The sequence below is a fragment of the Oncorhynchus mykiss genome, chromosome 7 (genome assembly GCF_013265735.2).
Source record: "Oncorhynchus mykiss isolate Arlee chromosome 7, USDA_OmykA_1.1, whole genome shotgun sequence".
Classification (NCBI taxonomy): Eukaryota; Metazoa; Chordata; class Actinopteri; order Salmoniformes; family Salmonidae; genus Oncorhynchus; species Oncorhynchus mykiss.
In genome coordinates this window covers 71,513,050-71,530,625 of record NC_048571.1, presented here as the reverse complement: position 1 = coordinate 71,530,625, position 17,576 = coordinate 71,513,050, and the positions used below count along the sequence as shown (strand labels likewise).

General features: G+C 44.2%; 1 long non-coding RNA gene across 1 annotated transcript; it reads right to left on the bottom strand.

Moving 5' to 3' along the window:
- Positions 1-14,755: 14,755 nt before the first annotated feature.
- Positions 14,756-17,506, bottom strand: LOC118965390. The gene is made up of 4 exons (XR_005052719.1): positions 17,473-17,506; positions 17,261-17,365; positions 15,396-15,436; positions 14,756-15,248 (listed from the first exon to the last, which is right to left on the bottom strand). It is a non-coding gene; the product is annotated as an uncharacterized LOC118965390 (long non-coding RNA).
- Positions 17,507-17,576: the final 70 nt, after the last annotated feature.

Sequence of the window (17,576 nt, the reverse complement as noted above, 5' to 3'; positions counted from 1 at the left end):
GTACAGTAATGTCAAACCTGAAAACATGGTCTGGAAAAGTGGTACATGGAACCATAGAAACAGTGTCTGATAAAGAATGATGATGAAACATTACATCCATAGATAGTGTAGTCCAATTGGTTCATGTTCCACGGTAATTGGTGTCAATGTATCTCGTTATCCGGAAATGTTCCTGATCTAAACATGGAATATTGTTTGTCAGTTTCCATAAAACTATACATTAAGAGTAATGCAACAGTTACTTATCATTTTGAGCAGTTGTATCAATTGATAGTTAGATCATTGTAATGAAATTAATAGACAGTCATTTCAATTGTAATGTGTGAATTGCATTTTGAAATGGTAACACTGAGGTTAAGTTGTGTCATTTTGAACAGGTGATTTTAGTTCAATGAACAAATGATCTTAGCTTTATGTGTGTTGTTTCCAAGCAATTGGAAAAAGTGTTAGAGTTTTGAAAAATGTGCATTTTGTGTCTAGAGTTTTGAAAAATGACATCAAGGTTCTGAAATTAGTGCCAAAGTGATTGATGGCCTTGAGATAGAAGCTGTTTTTCAGCCCCAGCTTTGATGCACCTGTACTGACCTCGCCTTCTGGATGGTAGCGGGGTGTATAGGCCTTGGCTCGTGTGGTTGATGTCCTTGATGATATTTGGTCTTCCTGTGACATTGGGTGCTGTAGGTGTCCTGGAGGGCTGGTAGTTTGCCCCCGGTGATGTTATGGTTAAACAAAGGACATCATGTGTGAGGGTATTTGTGAGACGTGTGAGACAAAGCTACAGATTATAAATTTACGTTGTTTTCAGGTGACTGTCGATTGGCTTTAACAGGGCCTGAACAACACAGAGGGAGCCTGAGTGAGTGAGTGAGTGAGTGAGTGAGTGAGTGAGTGAGTGAGTGTCAGTGCATTACATCAGAACAGAAGTGAAAATAAGGTCTGATGTCATGTCACTTCACTCTTCTCCTCATGACATCAAACCACCTGTACATCACAGAAAGACAATGCCATGATTAAGAGGTTGTGACTGCTGGTCGGGTCATGTGTGTGTTACTTTACCAAGTTTTGCCCCAGTGCATTAATAACAGCAGAACAGAAGAAGTGAAAGCATGATGTGATAATATCACATCACACTTCTCCTCCTGACTCAAACCACCCTGTAGACTTACAGTTCTGTTCTCACGCTACCCAGATGCTCTGAATAACACATACTTTTCTGTTAAAAGTTAGTACTGTTGATATTGAGTGACAAAGTTTTGTTGTGCTGAGGGTCTCAAATTCACGTTCCAGGTCGGGAAGACGTGGACAGAAAACGTTTATTTAGAAACAGAATGGACTTACCTGAGGCCAAAAATGTGGACGGTACAGAGATGCTCAGAGAATACATCCCAGCATCCCCAGAATCCACCATGCCTCCACTGTTCACAGCTCCAATCACCAAGTTATCTACAACAGAAACACAATGAAAAGATAATTACAAAATTTTGTACATGTGTGTAGTTGTGTTAGTAGTGTGGTGGTGTTGACAAGGACTTATTGGCTGTAGTTCTATGAAAAGAGAACAAAAGGGTTCTGGTAAGACAAAAAGGTTCTGGTAAGACCTCGTCATGACAACACAGAACTAAAGGTTGAGATAGAAAATGCATCATAAAATATCCACTTTGGGAATTCTTACCTCTGAGAATTGTTTTTCCTCTGAAAAACAAAATAGGCTAAATTAATTATATTGAATATAGCCTGGTGTATATAATATGACCAAAATGAGTTGATAGATTATCCCATGTCAAAAACACATTAATATGAGAAAAGTAAATGTTTGCAAATTACCAGGAACCCGCCCACTCCAGAAGCCACACCCCTGCCAAGCCTGCTCCAGGGTCTAGGGTTTCCATCATCCCGGAAACCTTAGACCCCCTTCAATTCACATACACAATGTGATCAGGGTAAACTAGCCCCACAATGGCAACCGCAGCCTTTTGTCATTCTAGGACACCTTCGGCTTGGACTGCCAGTCCTTCGTGTCTGACCAGAGGGAAGGGGACCAATAGTGACAATTCATAGGAACCATGTGCGGCCTTGCCCCTACCCAACCTTCAGGCCGCACCCAGATTCAACTCTCCCCCCATCTAGCCAATCAAACAATGTTTAGCTGAGCCAGATCCCTTGGCCGGACTGGCACAACTACACATGGTACCCAGTCAGGCGCACTGCCGTTCCTCTGGACAGAGAAGAGGCTGCTGCTCCCCCAGCGGTTCAGGATGCTAGAGGTAAGGTGGTTGGGCCCCTAGATGGGTAGACACGTACCGGGCACAGTTGGCTAGTTCAGGATAGTCAGGACGACTGTAGAGAAAGGGGGGGACAGGGTGGCGGGGCTGGTGTGATCAGACCCACCTGCAGCGGATTAGCTAATCAGACAGGTAGCTGAGGATTGTCTGTAATTTCCTTTAAAAACCTTGTGTTTTGTGGTGTTCGGGGCTGGGAGTTGAGCACAGAATGTCTCTCTGTGGGGATCAGTCTCCCATGCAAGTGTCCATGTCTTGTTTGTGGTGATCGCACTGGACCAGTGTATGTGGGACGAGAAGTCTTACTGGCGAATTTGAGTGAGGAAGTGGGCGTCTGAGTTGACGACGAACTGGGGCTGTGGAGCTGCGTGGTGATTGGAGAGCAATGGACCGAGAGAGGCATTGGTATAAAGGACATCTAGGAGCTTTAGCTCCACCAAGTAAGGGATGTGATTATTCCTCTGTTCCCCTCACACTACTCTCTCTGGGCTGTTTTGCCACTCCACTAGAAGCCACTATTGTCGGCAGGTTTCCCTGCCATCTGTCTTCCTCTCGTTTAGCACCGGAGGCGGGGCTATCAGTGACGTCGCCAAGCAGTCTCAGACCGGGCGCGTTCCAGAACAGGGAGACGTTTATTTGATTTTGTGGGGAAATGGTTCTCATCGGACCCTAGAAATCTAGAACCTTTCCCCACCCTTTCTATATGTTATTTTGTGTGTCTTTCCCCCTCTCTATTTGTCCCATAGCAGTAGTCCTTTAGAGGGTTGGCAGAGTAGAGCAGGGCCAAGGATGGGTCTCATATTGTGTGCAGCACCAGAGCGAGATTATAGTGCCTTTCACCATATTGTTTGCAGTGCCTTCCCTTAGAATTACCAGTGGCGGTTTTAGCATGTAAATCTTGGTGGGGCAAACCCCAAAACATGTTTTTTAGATGCATGCCAGCAAAGCCACTACACAACACAACACTAAACAATACATTCATTTCACAATAAAAGTGAAAAACGGTGCCCACAAACTGTTAGGGCCTAAATAAAGCTGTCCCAACAGCAGAGTCCCAACAGCAGACCCAACACCTTACCACTGCTACACCTGGCTATCAGCGGAGCCTTGTGTTGCAGCAATACATTTTATTCAGCCTCATTTACTGCCTTTAAAAAAACATAGCTGATATGGCTGACTTGCTTAAACAAATGTGGTTTCTACTGACAATTGAGATGTACAAACTATGGCATAAGAGGATGACGAGCGGATAAGAGACAATCCGTTATTTCGATTAGGACATTAATGAGCGAGCTAGGACAGACGTAGTCAATATGACCATTTTTTCAGCACTTTTGAGATGTACAGCAACAGAATTCAGAACATGTGCCGTTCTTACAGTATTCTCCCTGTACACCAAGTCAGAACCGTAGGATGAATTATCATTCCTTTTTTATTTACCTATGCAAGTCAGTTAAGAACAAATTCTTATTTACAATGATGGCCTATCGGGGAACAGTGAGTTGACTGCCTTGTTCAGGGGCAGAACGACAAATTTTTACCTTGTCAGCTTGGGGATTCAATCCAGCAACCTTTCAGTTACTGGCCCAACGCTCTAACCACTAGGCTACCTTCTGCCCCAAAAACAAATAAATAAATTGGGCATATAAGCAGACAATGAAAGCGCTTACCATGGTCAATGATTACATTTACAGTGCCTTGCGAAAGTATTCGGTCCCCTTGAACTTTGCGACCTTTTGCCACATTTCAGGCTTCAAACATAAAGATATAAAACTGTATTTTTTTGTGAAGAATCAACAACAAGTGGGACACAATCATGAAGTGGAATGACATTTATTGGAGATTTCAAACTTTTTTAACAAATCAAAAACTGAAATATTGGGCGTGCAAAATTATTCAGCCCATTTACTTTCAGTGCAGCAAACTCTCTCCAGAAGTTCAGTGAGGATCTCTGAATGATCCAATGTTGACCTAAATGACTAATGATGATAAATACAATCCACCTGTGTGTAAATCAAGTCTCCGTATAAATGCACCTGCACTGTGATAGTCTCAGAGGTCCGTTAAAAGCGCAGAGAGCATCATGAAGAACAAGGAACACACCAGGCAGGTCCGAGATACTGTTGTGAAGAAGTTTAAAGCCGGATTTGGATACAAAAAGATTTCCCAAGCTTTAAACATCCCAAGGAGCACTGTGCAAGCGATAATATTGAAATGAAAGGAGTATCAGACCACTGCAAATCTACCAAGACCTGGCCGTCCCTCTAAACTTTCAGCTCATACAAGGAGAAGACTGATCAGAGATGCAGCCAAGAGGCCCATGATCACTCTGGATGAACTGCAGAGATCTACAGCTGAGGTGGGAGACTCTGTCCATAGGACAACAATCAGTCGTATATTGCACAAATCTGGCCTTTATGGAAGAGTGGCAAGAAGAAAGCCATTTCTTAAAGATATCCATAAAAAGTGTTGTTTAAAGTTTGCCACAAGCCACCTGGGAGACACACCAAACATATGGAAGAAGGTGCTCTGGTCAGATGAAACCCAAAATTGAACTTTTTGGCAACAATGCAAAACGTTATGTTTGGCGTAAAAGCAACACAGCTCATCACCCTGAACATACCATCCCCACTGTCAAACATGGTGGTGGCAGCATCATGGTTTGGGCCTGCTTTTCTTCAGCAGGGACAGGGAAGATGGTTAAAATTGATGGGAAGATGGATGGAGCCAAATACAGGACCATTCTGGAAGAAAACCTGATGGAGTCTGCAAAAGACCTGAGACTGTGACGGAGATTTGTCTTCCAACAAGACAATGATCCAAAACATAAAGCAAAATCTACAATGGAATGGTTCAAAAATAAACATATCCAGGTGTTAGAATGGCCAAGTCAATGTCCAGACCTAAATCCAATCGAGAATCTGTGGAAAGAACTGAAAACTGCTGTTCACAAATGCTCTCCATCCAACCTCACTGAGCTCGAGCTGTTTTGCAAGGAGGAATGGGAAAAAAATTCAGTCTCTCGATGTGCAAAACTAATAGAGACATACCCCAAGCGACTTACAGCTGTAATCGCAGCAAAAGGTGGTGCTACAAAGTATTAACTTAAGGGGGCTGAATAATTTTGCACGCCCAATTTTTCAGTTTTTGATTTGTTAAAAAAGTTTGAAATATCCAATAAATGTCGTTCCACTTCATGATTGTGTCCCACTTGTTGTTGATTCTTCACAAAAAAATACAGTTTTATATCTTTATGTTTGAAGCCTGAAATGTGGCAAAAGGTCGCAAAGTTCAAGGGGGCCGAATACTTTCGCAAGGCACTGTATCTAAAACAGGCTATAGGCTACATGTGCACCACCAAGTCAGAAAAGTAGGTGAAATTAAGTGTGGAAAAGGGACTTAATTATTAGGGCGAGGCACATGGGCTGCTAACAGCTTACCTGCCATCTTGCTTAATACACTTAATATTACTTTCTTGGCTACAGTATACATATCTCCTGGCATATTACATCATTTATGCAGCAGCATACAAAACATTTTTGGACTGTGCTCACTTAAACAGAAAGGTGGTGCGACGGTCCGTCATGGGGAAAAAGTTGTCATTAATGTCTGGCATTCTCTGGATTTATGGTGCTTCCAAGACAACTGAGAACTCAGAAAAGAACAAGGTCGAATCTTGATGACGTCAGTGATCTTCAGGTCAGAGCTCTAGAAAGAGGCCTGAGTTTCCGACTTACAATTCCGAGTTGGATGACCATTCAAAAGGTATTTTCCCAGTTGGAGCTAGTTTTTATCAGAGTTCCCAGGTGGAGCTGGTTTTTATCAGAGTTCCCAGTTGGAGCTAGTTTTTATCAGAGTTCCCAGTTGGAGCTAGTTTTTATCAGAGTTCCCAGTTGGAGCTAGTTTTTAATCAGAGTTCCCAGTTGGAGCTAGTTTTTATCAGAGTTCCCAGTTGGAGCTAGTTTTTATCAGAGTTCCCAGTTGGAGCTAGTTTTTATCAGAGTTCCCAGTTGGAGCTAGTTTTTATCAGAGTTCCCAGTTGGAGCTAGTTTTTATCAGAGTTCCCAGTTGGAGCTGGTTTTTATCAGAGTTCCCAGTTGGAGCTAGTTTTTATCAGAGTTCCCAGTTGGAGCTGGTTTTTATCAGAGTTACCAGTTGGAGCTGGTTTTTATCAGAGTTCCCAGTTGGAGCTGGTTTTTATCAGAGTTCCCAGTTGGAGCTGGTTTTTATCAGAGTTCCCAGTTGGAGCTGGTTTTTATCAGAGTTCCCAGTTGGAGCTGGTTTTTATCAGAGTTCCCAGTTGGAGCTAGTTTTTATCAGAGTTCCCAGTTGGAGCTGGTTTTTATCAGAGTTCCCAGTTGGAGCTGGTTTTTATCAGAGTTCCCAGTTGGAGCTAGTTTTTATCAGAGTTCCCAGTTGGAGCTGGTTTTTATCAGAGTTCCCAGTTGGAGCTAGTTTTTATCAGAGTTCCCAGTTGGAGCTAGTTTTTATCAGAGTTCCCAGTTGGAGCTGGTTTTTATCAGAGTTCCCAGTTGGAGCTGGTTTTTATCAGAGTTCCCAGTTGGAGCTAGTTTTTATCAGAGTTCCCAGTTGGAGCTAGTTTTTATCAGAGTTCCCAGTTGGAGCTGGTTTTTATCAGAGTTCCCAGTTGGAGCTGGTTTTTATCAGAGTTCCCAGTTGGAGCTAGTTTTTATCAGAGTTCCCAGTTGGAGCTAGTTTTTATCAGAGTTCCCAGTTGGAGCTGGTTTTTATCAGAGTTCCCAGTTGGAGCTGGTTTTTATCAGAGTTCCCAGTTGGAGCTAGTTTTTATCAGAGTTCCCAGTTGGAGCTAGTTTTTATCAGAGTTCCCAGTTGGAGCTAGTTTTTATCAGAGTTCCCAGTTGGAGCTAGTTTTTATCAGAGTTCCCAGTTGGAGCTGGTTTTTATCAGAGTTCCCAGTTGGAGCTGGTTTTTATCAGAGTTCCCAGTTGGAGCTAGTTTTTATCAGAGTTCCCAGTTGGAGCTAGTTTTTATCAGAGTTCCCAGTTGGAGCTGGTTTTTATCAGAGTTCCCAGTTGGAGCTAGTTTTTATCAGAGTTCCCAGTTGGAGCTAGTTTTTATCAGAGTTCCCAGTTGGAGCTAGTTTTTATCAGAGTTCCCAGTTGGAGCTAGTTTTTATCAGAGTTCCCAGTTGGAGCTAGTTTTTATCAGAGTTCCCAGTTGGAGCTGGTTTTTATCAGAGTTCCCAGTTGGAGCTAGTTTTTATCAGAGTTCCCAGTTGGAGCTAGTTTTTATCAGAGTTCCCAGTTGGAGCTAGTTTTTATCAGAGTTCCCAGTTGGAGCTAGTTTTTATCAGAGTTCCCAGTTGGAGCTAGTTTTTATCAGAGTTCCCAGTTGGAGCTAGTTTTTAATCAGAGTTCCCAGTTGGAGCTAGTTTTTATCAGAGTTCCCAGTTGGAGCTAGTTTTTATCAGAGTTCCCAGTTGGAGCTAGTTTTTATCAGAGTTCCCAGTTGGAGCTAGTTTTTATCAGAGTTCCCAGTTGGAGCTAGTTTTTATCAGAGTTCCCAGTTGGAGCTAGTTTTTATCAGAGTTCCCAGTTGGAGCTAGTTTTTATCAGAGTTCCCAGTTGGAGCTAGTTTTTATCAGAGTTCCCAGTTGGAGCTAGTTTTTAATCAGAGTTCCCAGTTGGAGCTAGTTTTTAATCAGAGTTCCCAGTTGGAGCTGGTTTTTATCAGAGTTCCCAGTTGGAGCTGGTTTTTATCAGAGTTCCCAGTTGGAGCTAGTTTTTATCAGAGTTCCCAGTTGGAGCTAGTTTTTATCAGAGTTCCCAGTTGGAGCTAGTTTTTATCAGAGTTCCCAGTTGGAGCTAGTTTTTATCAGAGTTCCCAGTTGGAGCTGGTTTTTATCAGAGTTCCCAGTTGGAGCTGGTTTTTATCAGAGTTCCCAGTTGGAGCTGGTTTTTATCAGAGTTCCCAGTTGGAGCTAGTTTTTATCAGAGTTCCCAGTTGGAGCTGGTTTTTAACAGAGTTCCCAGTTGGAGCTAGTTTTTATCAGAGTTCCCAGTTGGAGCTAGTTTTTATCAGAGTTCCCAGTTGGAGCTAGTTTTTATCAGAGTTCCCAGTTGGAGCTAGTTTTTATCAGAGTTCCCAGTTGGAGCTGGTTTTTATCAGAGTTCCCAGTTGGAGCTGGTTTTTATCAGAGTTCCCAGTTGGAGCTGGTTTTTATCAGAGTTCCCAGTTGGAGCTAGTTTTTATCAGAGTTCCCAGTTGGAGCTAGTTTTTATCAGAGTTCCCAGTTGGAGCTAGTTTTTATCAGAGTTCCCAGTTGGAGCTAGTTTTTATCAGAGTTCCCAGTTGGAGCTAGTTTTTATCAGAGTTCCCAGTTGGAGCTAGTTTTTAATCAGAGTTCCCAGTTGGAGCTAGTTTTTATCAGAGTTCCCAGTTGGAGCTAGTTTTTATCAGAGTTCCCAGTTGGAGCTAGTTTTTATCAGAGTTCCCAGTTGGAGCTAGTTTTTAATCAGAGTTCCCAGTTGGAGCTAGTTTTTATCAGAGTTCCCAGTTGGAGCTAGTTTTTATCAGAGTTCCCAGTTGGAGCTGGTTTTTATCAGAGTTCCCAGTTGGAGCTAGTTTTTATCAGAGTTCCCAGTTGGAGCTAGTTTTTATCAGAGTTCCCAGTTCCGAGTTTCCAGTTGTTTAAAGCGCGGCAGAAGTCATGCTGGATTGACATCATGGCCAATGTTGAATGATTATCCTTTTAATCTTGGAAAAGAGACCATTAAACCCAGATTTGGGACCACACACCCACTCAACTGACAAGCAGGCTAGTGATGGCTTTGCAATGCTTGCAGTTAGCCTCTGATTCCTTCCAAACCACTCATTGTTGAATTTGCGATTTCCAACTTGCTGTGTAATGTTAATATCCAACGGCCGATTAGCACCAATACGTTTTATCTATAATTTCTCTTTAATATTTATCTTCATATAACAAGGATTGAAAAGGATTTGCAAGTAGATTGTCGACTTGATTCATGATGATGACTGTTAGCTTACTAGCTAAGATTTTGCAAGTACGATGTTGAGATGTTCGGTCCAATCAAAGCTACTGTAGATATAACATGTATTGACATCATTTTATTTGTGGCCAATGACCTTGAGCCTTCTTGGACAGGCACTTCTAATGTAACTCTATGGCAGCATCCAAGGGCCTTGAATTTAGGGTGACTAGTGTCAGAGAGACTGGTAAAAAAAATGGTATTAGCTTACTGTACGTGTTAAAATAAATTTAGTCTGTGTCTTTTAACGGAAGGAGTGACAGAACACAGAGCCAATCACGGCACAACTAGAGAACATTACCAACCTATACGATCTGTATTTTCCACTGGCTGCCCCACAACCACAGAAAGCACAGAGCTAGGCTGAAACACCTACATTTTGGAGCTGCCTTACTCAAGAAATAAAAATACCTAGTTTGTATGCGGCTTTATTAAGTAAATTATTATTTATCGATTTTTTACATTGTTTGCAAACTGATATGTGACACGTATTACAGCCAAAATAACATGCAAAACAGGCAATGACAGGTTGCCACTGACAATAACTATCTTGTTTCAGTGCCATATCAGAACAATTCAGTGTGCAGTGTGTTGCAGTGTTACGTTTGTATGCCCACTATTTACCTGAGGGAGTCAGGGAGAGGCTAACCTACCCGAGGGAGTCAGGGGGAGGCTAACCTACCCGAGGGAGTCAGGGGGAGGCTAACCTACCCGAGGGAGTCAGGGGGAGGCTAACCTACCCGAGGGAGTCAGGGGGAGGCTAACCTACCCGAGGGAGTCGGGGGGAGGCTAACCTACCTGAGGGAGTCGGGGGGAGGCTAACCTACCTGAGGGAGTCGGGGGGAGGCTAACCTACCTGAGGGAGTCGGGGGGAGGCTAACCTACCTGAGGGAGTCGGGGGGAGGCTAACCTACTTGAGGGAGTCGGGGGGAGGCTAACCTACCTGAGGGAGTCGGGGGGAGGCTAACCTACCTGAGGGATTCGGGGGGAGGCTAACCTACCTGAGGGATTCGGGGGGAGGCTAACCTACCTGAGGGAGTCGGGGGGAGGCTAACCTACCTGAGGGAGTCGGGGGGAGACTAACCTACCTGAGGGAGTCGGGGGGAGGGTAACCTACCTGAGGGAGTCATGGGGAGGGTAACCTACCTGAGGGAGTCATGGGGAGGGTAACCTACCTGAGGGAGTCGGGGGGTGGCTAACCTACCTGAGGGAGTCGGGGGGAGGCTAACCTACCTGAGGGAGTCGGGGGGAGGGTAACCTACCTGAGGGAGTCGGGGGGAGGCTAACCTACCTGAGGGAGTCGGGGGGAGACTAACCTACCTGAGGGAGTCGGGGGGAGGGTAACCTACCTGAGGGAGTCGGGGGGAGGGTAACCTACCTGAGGGAGTCATGGGGAGGGTAACCTACCTGAGGGAGTCATGGGGAGGGTAACCTACCTGAGGGAGTCATGGGGAGGGTAACCTACCTGAGGGAGTCATGGGGAGGGTAACCTACCTGAGGGAGTCATGGGGAGGGTAACCTACCTGAGGGAGTCGGGAGGAGGGTAACCTACCTGAGGGAGTCGGGGGGAGGGTAACCTACCTGAGGGAGTCGAGGGGAGGGTAACCTACCTGAGGGAGTCAGGGGGAGGGTAACCTACCTGAGGGAGTCAGGGGGAGGGTAACCTACCTGAGGGAGTCAGGGGGAGGGTAACCTACCTGAGGGAGTCAGGGGGAGGGTAACCTACCTGAGGGAGTCAGGGGGAGGCTAACCTACCTGAGGGAGTCAGGGAGAGTGTAACCTACCTGAGGGAGTCAGGGAGAGTGTAACCTACCCGAGGGAGTCAGGGGGAGGGTAACCTACCCGAGGGAGTCAGGGGGAGGGTAACCTACCTGAGGGAGTCAGGGGGAGGGTAACCTACCTGAGGGAGTCAGGGGGAGGCTAACCTACCTGAGGGAGTCATGGGCAGGGTAACCTACCTGAGGGAGTCAGGGGGAGGGTAACCTACCTGAGGGAGCCAGGGGGAGGGTAACCTACCTGAGGGAGTCAGGGGGAGGGTAACCTACCTGAGGGAGTCAGGGGGAGTGTAACCTACCTGAGTGAGCCAGGCAGACACAGTCTGGGAAAATCGTGCAGTCTGCCGTTGGGGGTAGGGAACGGGGCCCGATACATGGTAACCCATGAATTTAAAATAAAAAAAACTTACCCTGGGCATACTTACCTGTCCTGGTCTGTGTTGGGGGTGTGCTGAAAACAGTCATGTGTTGGTGGAGTAACAAGGGGCTCACCCTAAACTGTGACACTTACAGTAATTGTCAGATGCCTTAATACATTGCTCATATTAGTATTTTTGGAGGGTGAATTGGGTTTTGCTCAAATCTGGTAAATATTGTATGTGATTGAATGTATCTGAATTTTGGTTAATCTGCATTTCCATCCTTAACCCCTCTGAACACAACGAGTGTCTGAAATGTGATAGGCTGAATTATCATATGGACACGAAGCGACCTGACTCATGTCATCCTCTCCATCCTGCTGTGTGTGCACATCTACACTGGTGCACCTGTTTGTGTGGATAAGTGGCAGCATACAGTCCATGTACCGGTATGTGACCTGTAGACTGTCTGACTGCTGCAGGAGAATGCAGGCCTCTCTGCCCCCCTCACAGTAGCACTGACTACACAGAACCTGGATACAAGACCAAAAATATCAATGTCTGTGACTACTTGTAGTCAATAACACCCAGTGTTGCCAAAGGTTGAAGTCCATTTATTCTGCGTGGTTTTTCTTTTTACAGAAGAGAGCATTTCATACAGAGCAACAAAAAAAAGCATAGGACGTTGTATTTACTGTACCTCAAAGGTTTTATAGAGGAGTGGCTTATAAAAGAGGGGGAGCCACCCCTTTTTCCTAAAAGCCACCCCCTGGCCTTAGATAGCTCTGTTTTCTATATATTTTGGTTAGGTCAGGGTGTGACTAGGGTGGGTACTCTAGGTTTCTGTATGTTTAGGGGTTTATGTACAGTGGGGAGAACAAGTATTTGATACACTGTCGATTTTGCAGGTTTTCCTACTTACAAAGCCTGTAGAGGTCTATCATTTTTTTTTATCATAGGTACACTTCAACTGTGAGAGACGGAATCTAAAATCCAAAAATCCAGAAAATCACATTGTATGATTTTTAAGTAATTAATTTGCATTTTATTGCATGACATAAGTATTTGATACATCAGAAAAGCAGAACTTAATATTTGGTACAAAAACCTTTGTTTGCAATTACAGAGATCATATGTTTCCTGTAGTTCTTGACCAGGTTTGCACTCACTGCAGCAGGGATTTTGGCCCACTCCTCCATACAGACCTTATCCAGATCCTTCAGGTTTCGGGGCGGTCGCTGGGCAATACGGACTTTCAGCCCCCTCCAAAGATTTTCTATTGGGTTCAGGTCTGGAGACTGGCTAGGCCACTCCAGGACCTTGAGATGCTTCTTACGGAGCCACTCCTTAGTTGCCCTGGCTGTGTGTTTTGGGTCGTTGTAATGCTGAAAGACCCAGCCACGACCCATCTTCAATGCTCTTACTGAGGGAAGGAGGTTGTTGGCCAAGATCTCGCGATACATGGCCCCATCCATCCTCCCCTCAATACGGTGCAGTCATCCTGTCCCCTTTGCAGTAAAGCATCCCCAAAGAATGATGTTTCCACCTCCATGCTTCATGGTTGGGATGGTGTTCTTGGGGTTGTACTCATCCTTCTTCTTCCTCCAAACACGGCGAGTGGAGTTTAGACCAAAAAGCTCTATTTTTGTCTCATCAGACCACATGACCTTCTCCCATTCCTCCTCTGGATCATCCAGATGGTCATTGGCAAACTTCAGACGGGCCTGGACATGCGCTGGCTTGAGCAGGGGGACCTTGCGTGCGCTGCAGGATTTTAATCCATGACGGCGTAGTGTATTACTAATGGTTTTCTTTGAGACTGTGGTCATTGACCAGGTCCTGCCGTGTAGTTCTGGGCTGATCCCTCACCTTCCTCATGATAATTGACTCCCCACGAGGTGAGATCTTGCTTGGAGCCCCAGACTGAGGGTGATTGACCGTCATCTTGAACTTCTTCCATTTTCTAATAATTTCACCAACATTTGTTGCCTTCTCACCAAGCTGCTTGCCTATTGTCCTGTAGCCCATCCCAGCCTTGTGCAGGCCTACAATTTTATACCTGATGTCCTTACACAGCTCTCTGGTCTTGGCCATTGTGGAGAGGTTGGAGTCTGTTTGATTGAGTGAGTGGACAGGTGTCTTGTATACAGGTAACGAGTTCAAACAGGTGCAGTTAATACAGGTAATGAGTGGAGAACAGGAGGGATTCTTAAAGAAAAACTAACAGGTCTGTGAGAGCCGGAATTCTTACTGGTTGGTAGGTGATCAAATACTTAAGTCACGCAATAAAATGCAAATGAATTACTTAAAAATCATACAATGTGATTTTCTGGATTTTTGTTTTAGATTCCGTCTCTCACAGTTGAAGTGTACCTATGATAAAAATTACAGACATCTACATGCTTTGTAAGTAGGAAAACCTGCAAAATAGGCAGTGTTTCAAATACTTGTTCTCCCCACTGTATGTCTAGAGGTTATGTATGTCTATATTGGCCTGATATGGTTCCCAATCAGAGACAGCTGTTTATCATTGTCTCTGATTGGGCATCATATTTAGACAGGCCTTTTTTTCCCACTTTCTGGTGTGGGATCTTGACTATGTGCAGTTGCCTGTCAGCACTCTATTGTATAGCTTCACGTTTCGTTTGTTAGTTTGTTCGGTGTTCATTCTTTTAATAAAGAGAATGTACGTATACCACGCTGCACCTTGGTCTCCTTCATACAACGATCGTGCCACACACACCACCCCCCCCCCCCTCCTCCATATCTTCTGAACTCTCGTGTGCAGCGAAACAGAATGTAAACTGGCAAGATCAGAATGGTCGAATGAGGCTAATCCCCCTCCTCATTTTAGTTTGAAAATAAATTGTCATCAAAGTTATAGCACCAACACCATTTACATCTTAACTGCTCAGAGGTCATTGAACTAAAAAGCTAGTATGTGTCTACAACACTGCACATTGAAGGGGAGGCAGAGTAAGTTTAATTTAAACTGGGAAATTAAATAACAGGTAAATGTGGGCAGATGGGGATATTTGAGTAGCATTTAGGAAATCTATATTTTCCATTTTTATGATCTGTTGCCAACAACGTTAACATTTTAAAATTGAAATATATTTTGCAGCCTGAAGCAACATGTATGGGAAATATAAATATGAATAGTCCTGCTATAAAAAGAGGAAAAGTCTATTACATTTTCAGACTTTTCCCAAGCTTTTTTGGTGCATCTAGCATCTAGGTAATAAGCATATTTTAATGTTAGTGGCAAGATTCATTTCACAAAGGAAAATGTAATATTGTATATTGGGGAATTTATGTTATTTTTCTTTAAGATTTAAGACTCTTTTGTTCTTCATTTAAATGAATGTCGCTTCATTTACTATTTCCCTTGTTGCATGATAGCGTTGTGTTAATATGCTATACATTTATTGATATCATTTTGAAATGTCCGTATTTGTTGATTTTGATCTGACCGTTATGGAATGACACAGCTGAAAGAATAGATACACAGTAGATTTTGTGTTTACTACGAGAACAAAATCAGACAAATATTCAGGAGTATGCCACCAGACCCCTCCAAAATAAAACTACTAACACAGTAACAGATGTTATGGATACGCTCAGTAACTTTATATGTAATAAACAAAGCACATCATGGGACAAAGAGGGTATTTGTGTGAGACATAGCTACAGACAGCCAGTGGTGTAGTTTCAGTGTGCCTGTAGAAGACTGTACAACCCATCCGGCTGGGCTGAGTTTGCTAGTTTGTCAGGGATTGAGCAGTATATGTGGTACGTATCAGTCTAGAGAAAAGAAACAGTTTCACTTTAGACCTTTAAATCTACAGTGCTGTAAAACTAATCCTCTGGGAATAGGCATATTTTATGGATGTAACACATATCTGAAACTGAAAGTCACACACATAACACAGTTGGTGATTCTAAACTTACTGTGTAGTTTTCAAATGACTGTCCATTCTCTTCAATAGGGCCTGTACAACACAGAGAGAGCCTGAGTGAGAATGTGTGTGCGTGCCTCCAGTTGTTGTTCTGCTTGTGTTTCTTTGCTGTGCTTGATGTCACTTTACACTTTTCCTCCAGAGTCAAACCACCCTGAAGACTTACAGCTCTGTTTCAAACACTTTCAAGATGCTCAGACTAACACATGTTCTGATGTATGTCTGATATGACTACATCCAGAACTAAATCCAGGCATAAACAACTTTCTGTCCTATAAAAAGCAGTATATACAGTGGGGCAAAAAAGTATTTAGTCAGCCACCAATTGTGCAAGTTCTGCCACCTAAAAAGATGAGAGAGGCCTGCAATTTTCATCATAGGTACACTTCAACTATGACAGACAAAATGAGAAAAGAAATCCAGAAAATCACATTGTAGGATTTTTAATGAATTTATTTGCAAATTATGGTGGAGTTTGGAGTGTGACTGTTTGAGGTAGTGGACAGGTGTCTTTTATACTGATAACAAGTTCAAACAGGTGCCATTAATACAGGTAACGAGTGGAGGACAGAGGAGCCTCTTTAAGAAGAAGTTACAGGTCTGTGAGAGCCAGAAATCTTGCTTGTTTGTAGGTGACCAAATACTTATTTTCCACCATAATTTGCAAATAAATTCATTAAAAATCCACAAGTAAGAGGTTGTGTGTATGCGCAATGGTGGGGAGAGGAGCATGGGTTTATACACGGGTGGGGAGAGGAGCATGGGTTTATGCACGGGTGAGGAGAGGAGCATGGGTTTAAACACGGGTGGGAAGAGGAGCATGGGTTTATACACGGGTGGGAAGAGGAGCATGGGTTTATACACGGGTGAGGAGAGGAGCATGGGTTTATACACGGGTGGTAAGAGGAGCATGGGTTTATACACGGGTGGGAAGAGGAGCATGGGTTTATACACGGGTGGGGAGAGGAGCATGGGTTTATACACGGGTGGGAAGAGGAGCATGGGTTTATACACGGGTGGGGAGAGGAGCATGGGTTTATACACGGGTGAGGAGAGGAGCATGGGTTTATACACGGGTGGGAAGAGGAGCATGGGTTTATACACGGGTGGGAAGAGGAGCATGGGCTTATACAAGGGTGGGGAGAGGAGCATGGGTTTATACACGGGTGAGGAGAGGAGCATGGGCTTATACAAGGGTGGGGAGAGGAGCATGGGTTTATACACGGGTGAGGAGAGGAGCATGGGTTTATACACGGGTGGGGAGAGGAGCATGGGCTTATACAAGGGTGGGGAGAGGAGCATGGGCTTATACAAGGGTGGGGAGAGGAGCATGGGCTTATACAAGGGTGGGGAGAGGAGCATGGGTTTATACATGTGTGCGTGGGGGGAGGGGGTATTGGGTCCATGTGTACATTACTTTGAACAGAAGTGAAAGTAACATGTAATAATGTCACTTCACACTTCTCCTCCTTACTCAAACCATCCTGTAGACCAGGGGTTTCAAACTCATTCCATGGAGGGCCTAGTGTCTGAGGATTTTAGTTTTTGCCTTTAAATTAAGACCTAAACAACCAGGTGAGGGGACTTCCTTACTAATTAGTGACCTTAATTCATCAATTATGTGAAGGGAGAAGCGAAAACCTGCAGACACCCGGTCCTCCGTGGAATAAGTTTGACACTTGTGGAATGAGTTTAACTTACAGCTCTTTTCTCATGCTACCCAGATGCTCTGACTGACACATTATTTTCTGCTTTAAGTTAATACAGTTGACATTGAGTGTGGTTATTCTGAGGATCACATCTAAGGTCGGGAAGATGGGGACAGAATACATTTTGTTATGAACAGAATGGACTCACCTGAGGGCAGAAACGTGGCCGGTACAGAGGTGATCAGACTGTATATCCCAGCTTCCCCAGAATCCACCATGGCTGCACTGCTCATGGCTCCCAACACCAAATCATCTACAACAGAAACAAAATGTAAATGTAATTACAATGTGTTTGTGCATGCATGCGTGTCGTTGTGTTAGTAGTGTGGTGGTGTTTTATGTATTGTGTTTGGAACATACATTGGTTGTCATCATCCTGTCTGGCTGTAGGTCTAGAGGAAAAGAAAAGGACAACAGAAAGGTTGTGGTAAGACCGCGTCATGACAACACACAACTAAAGGTTG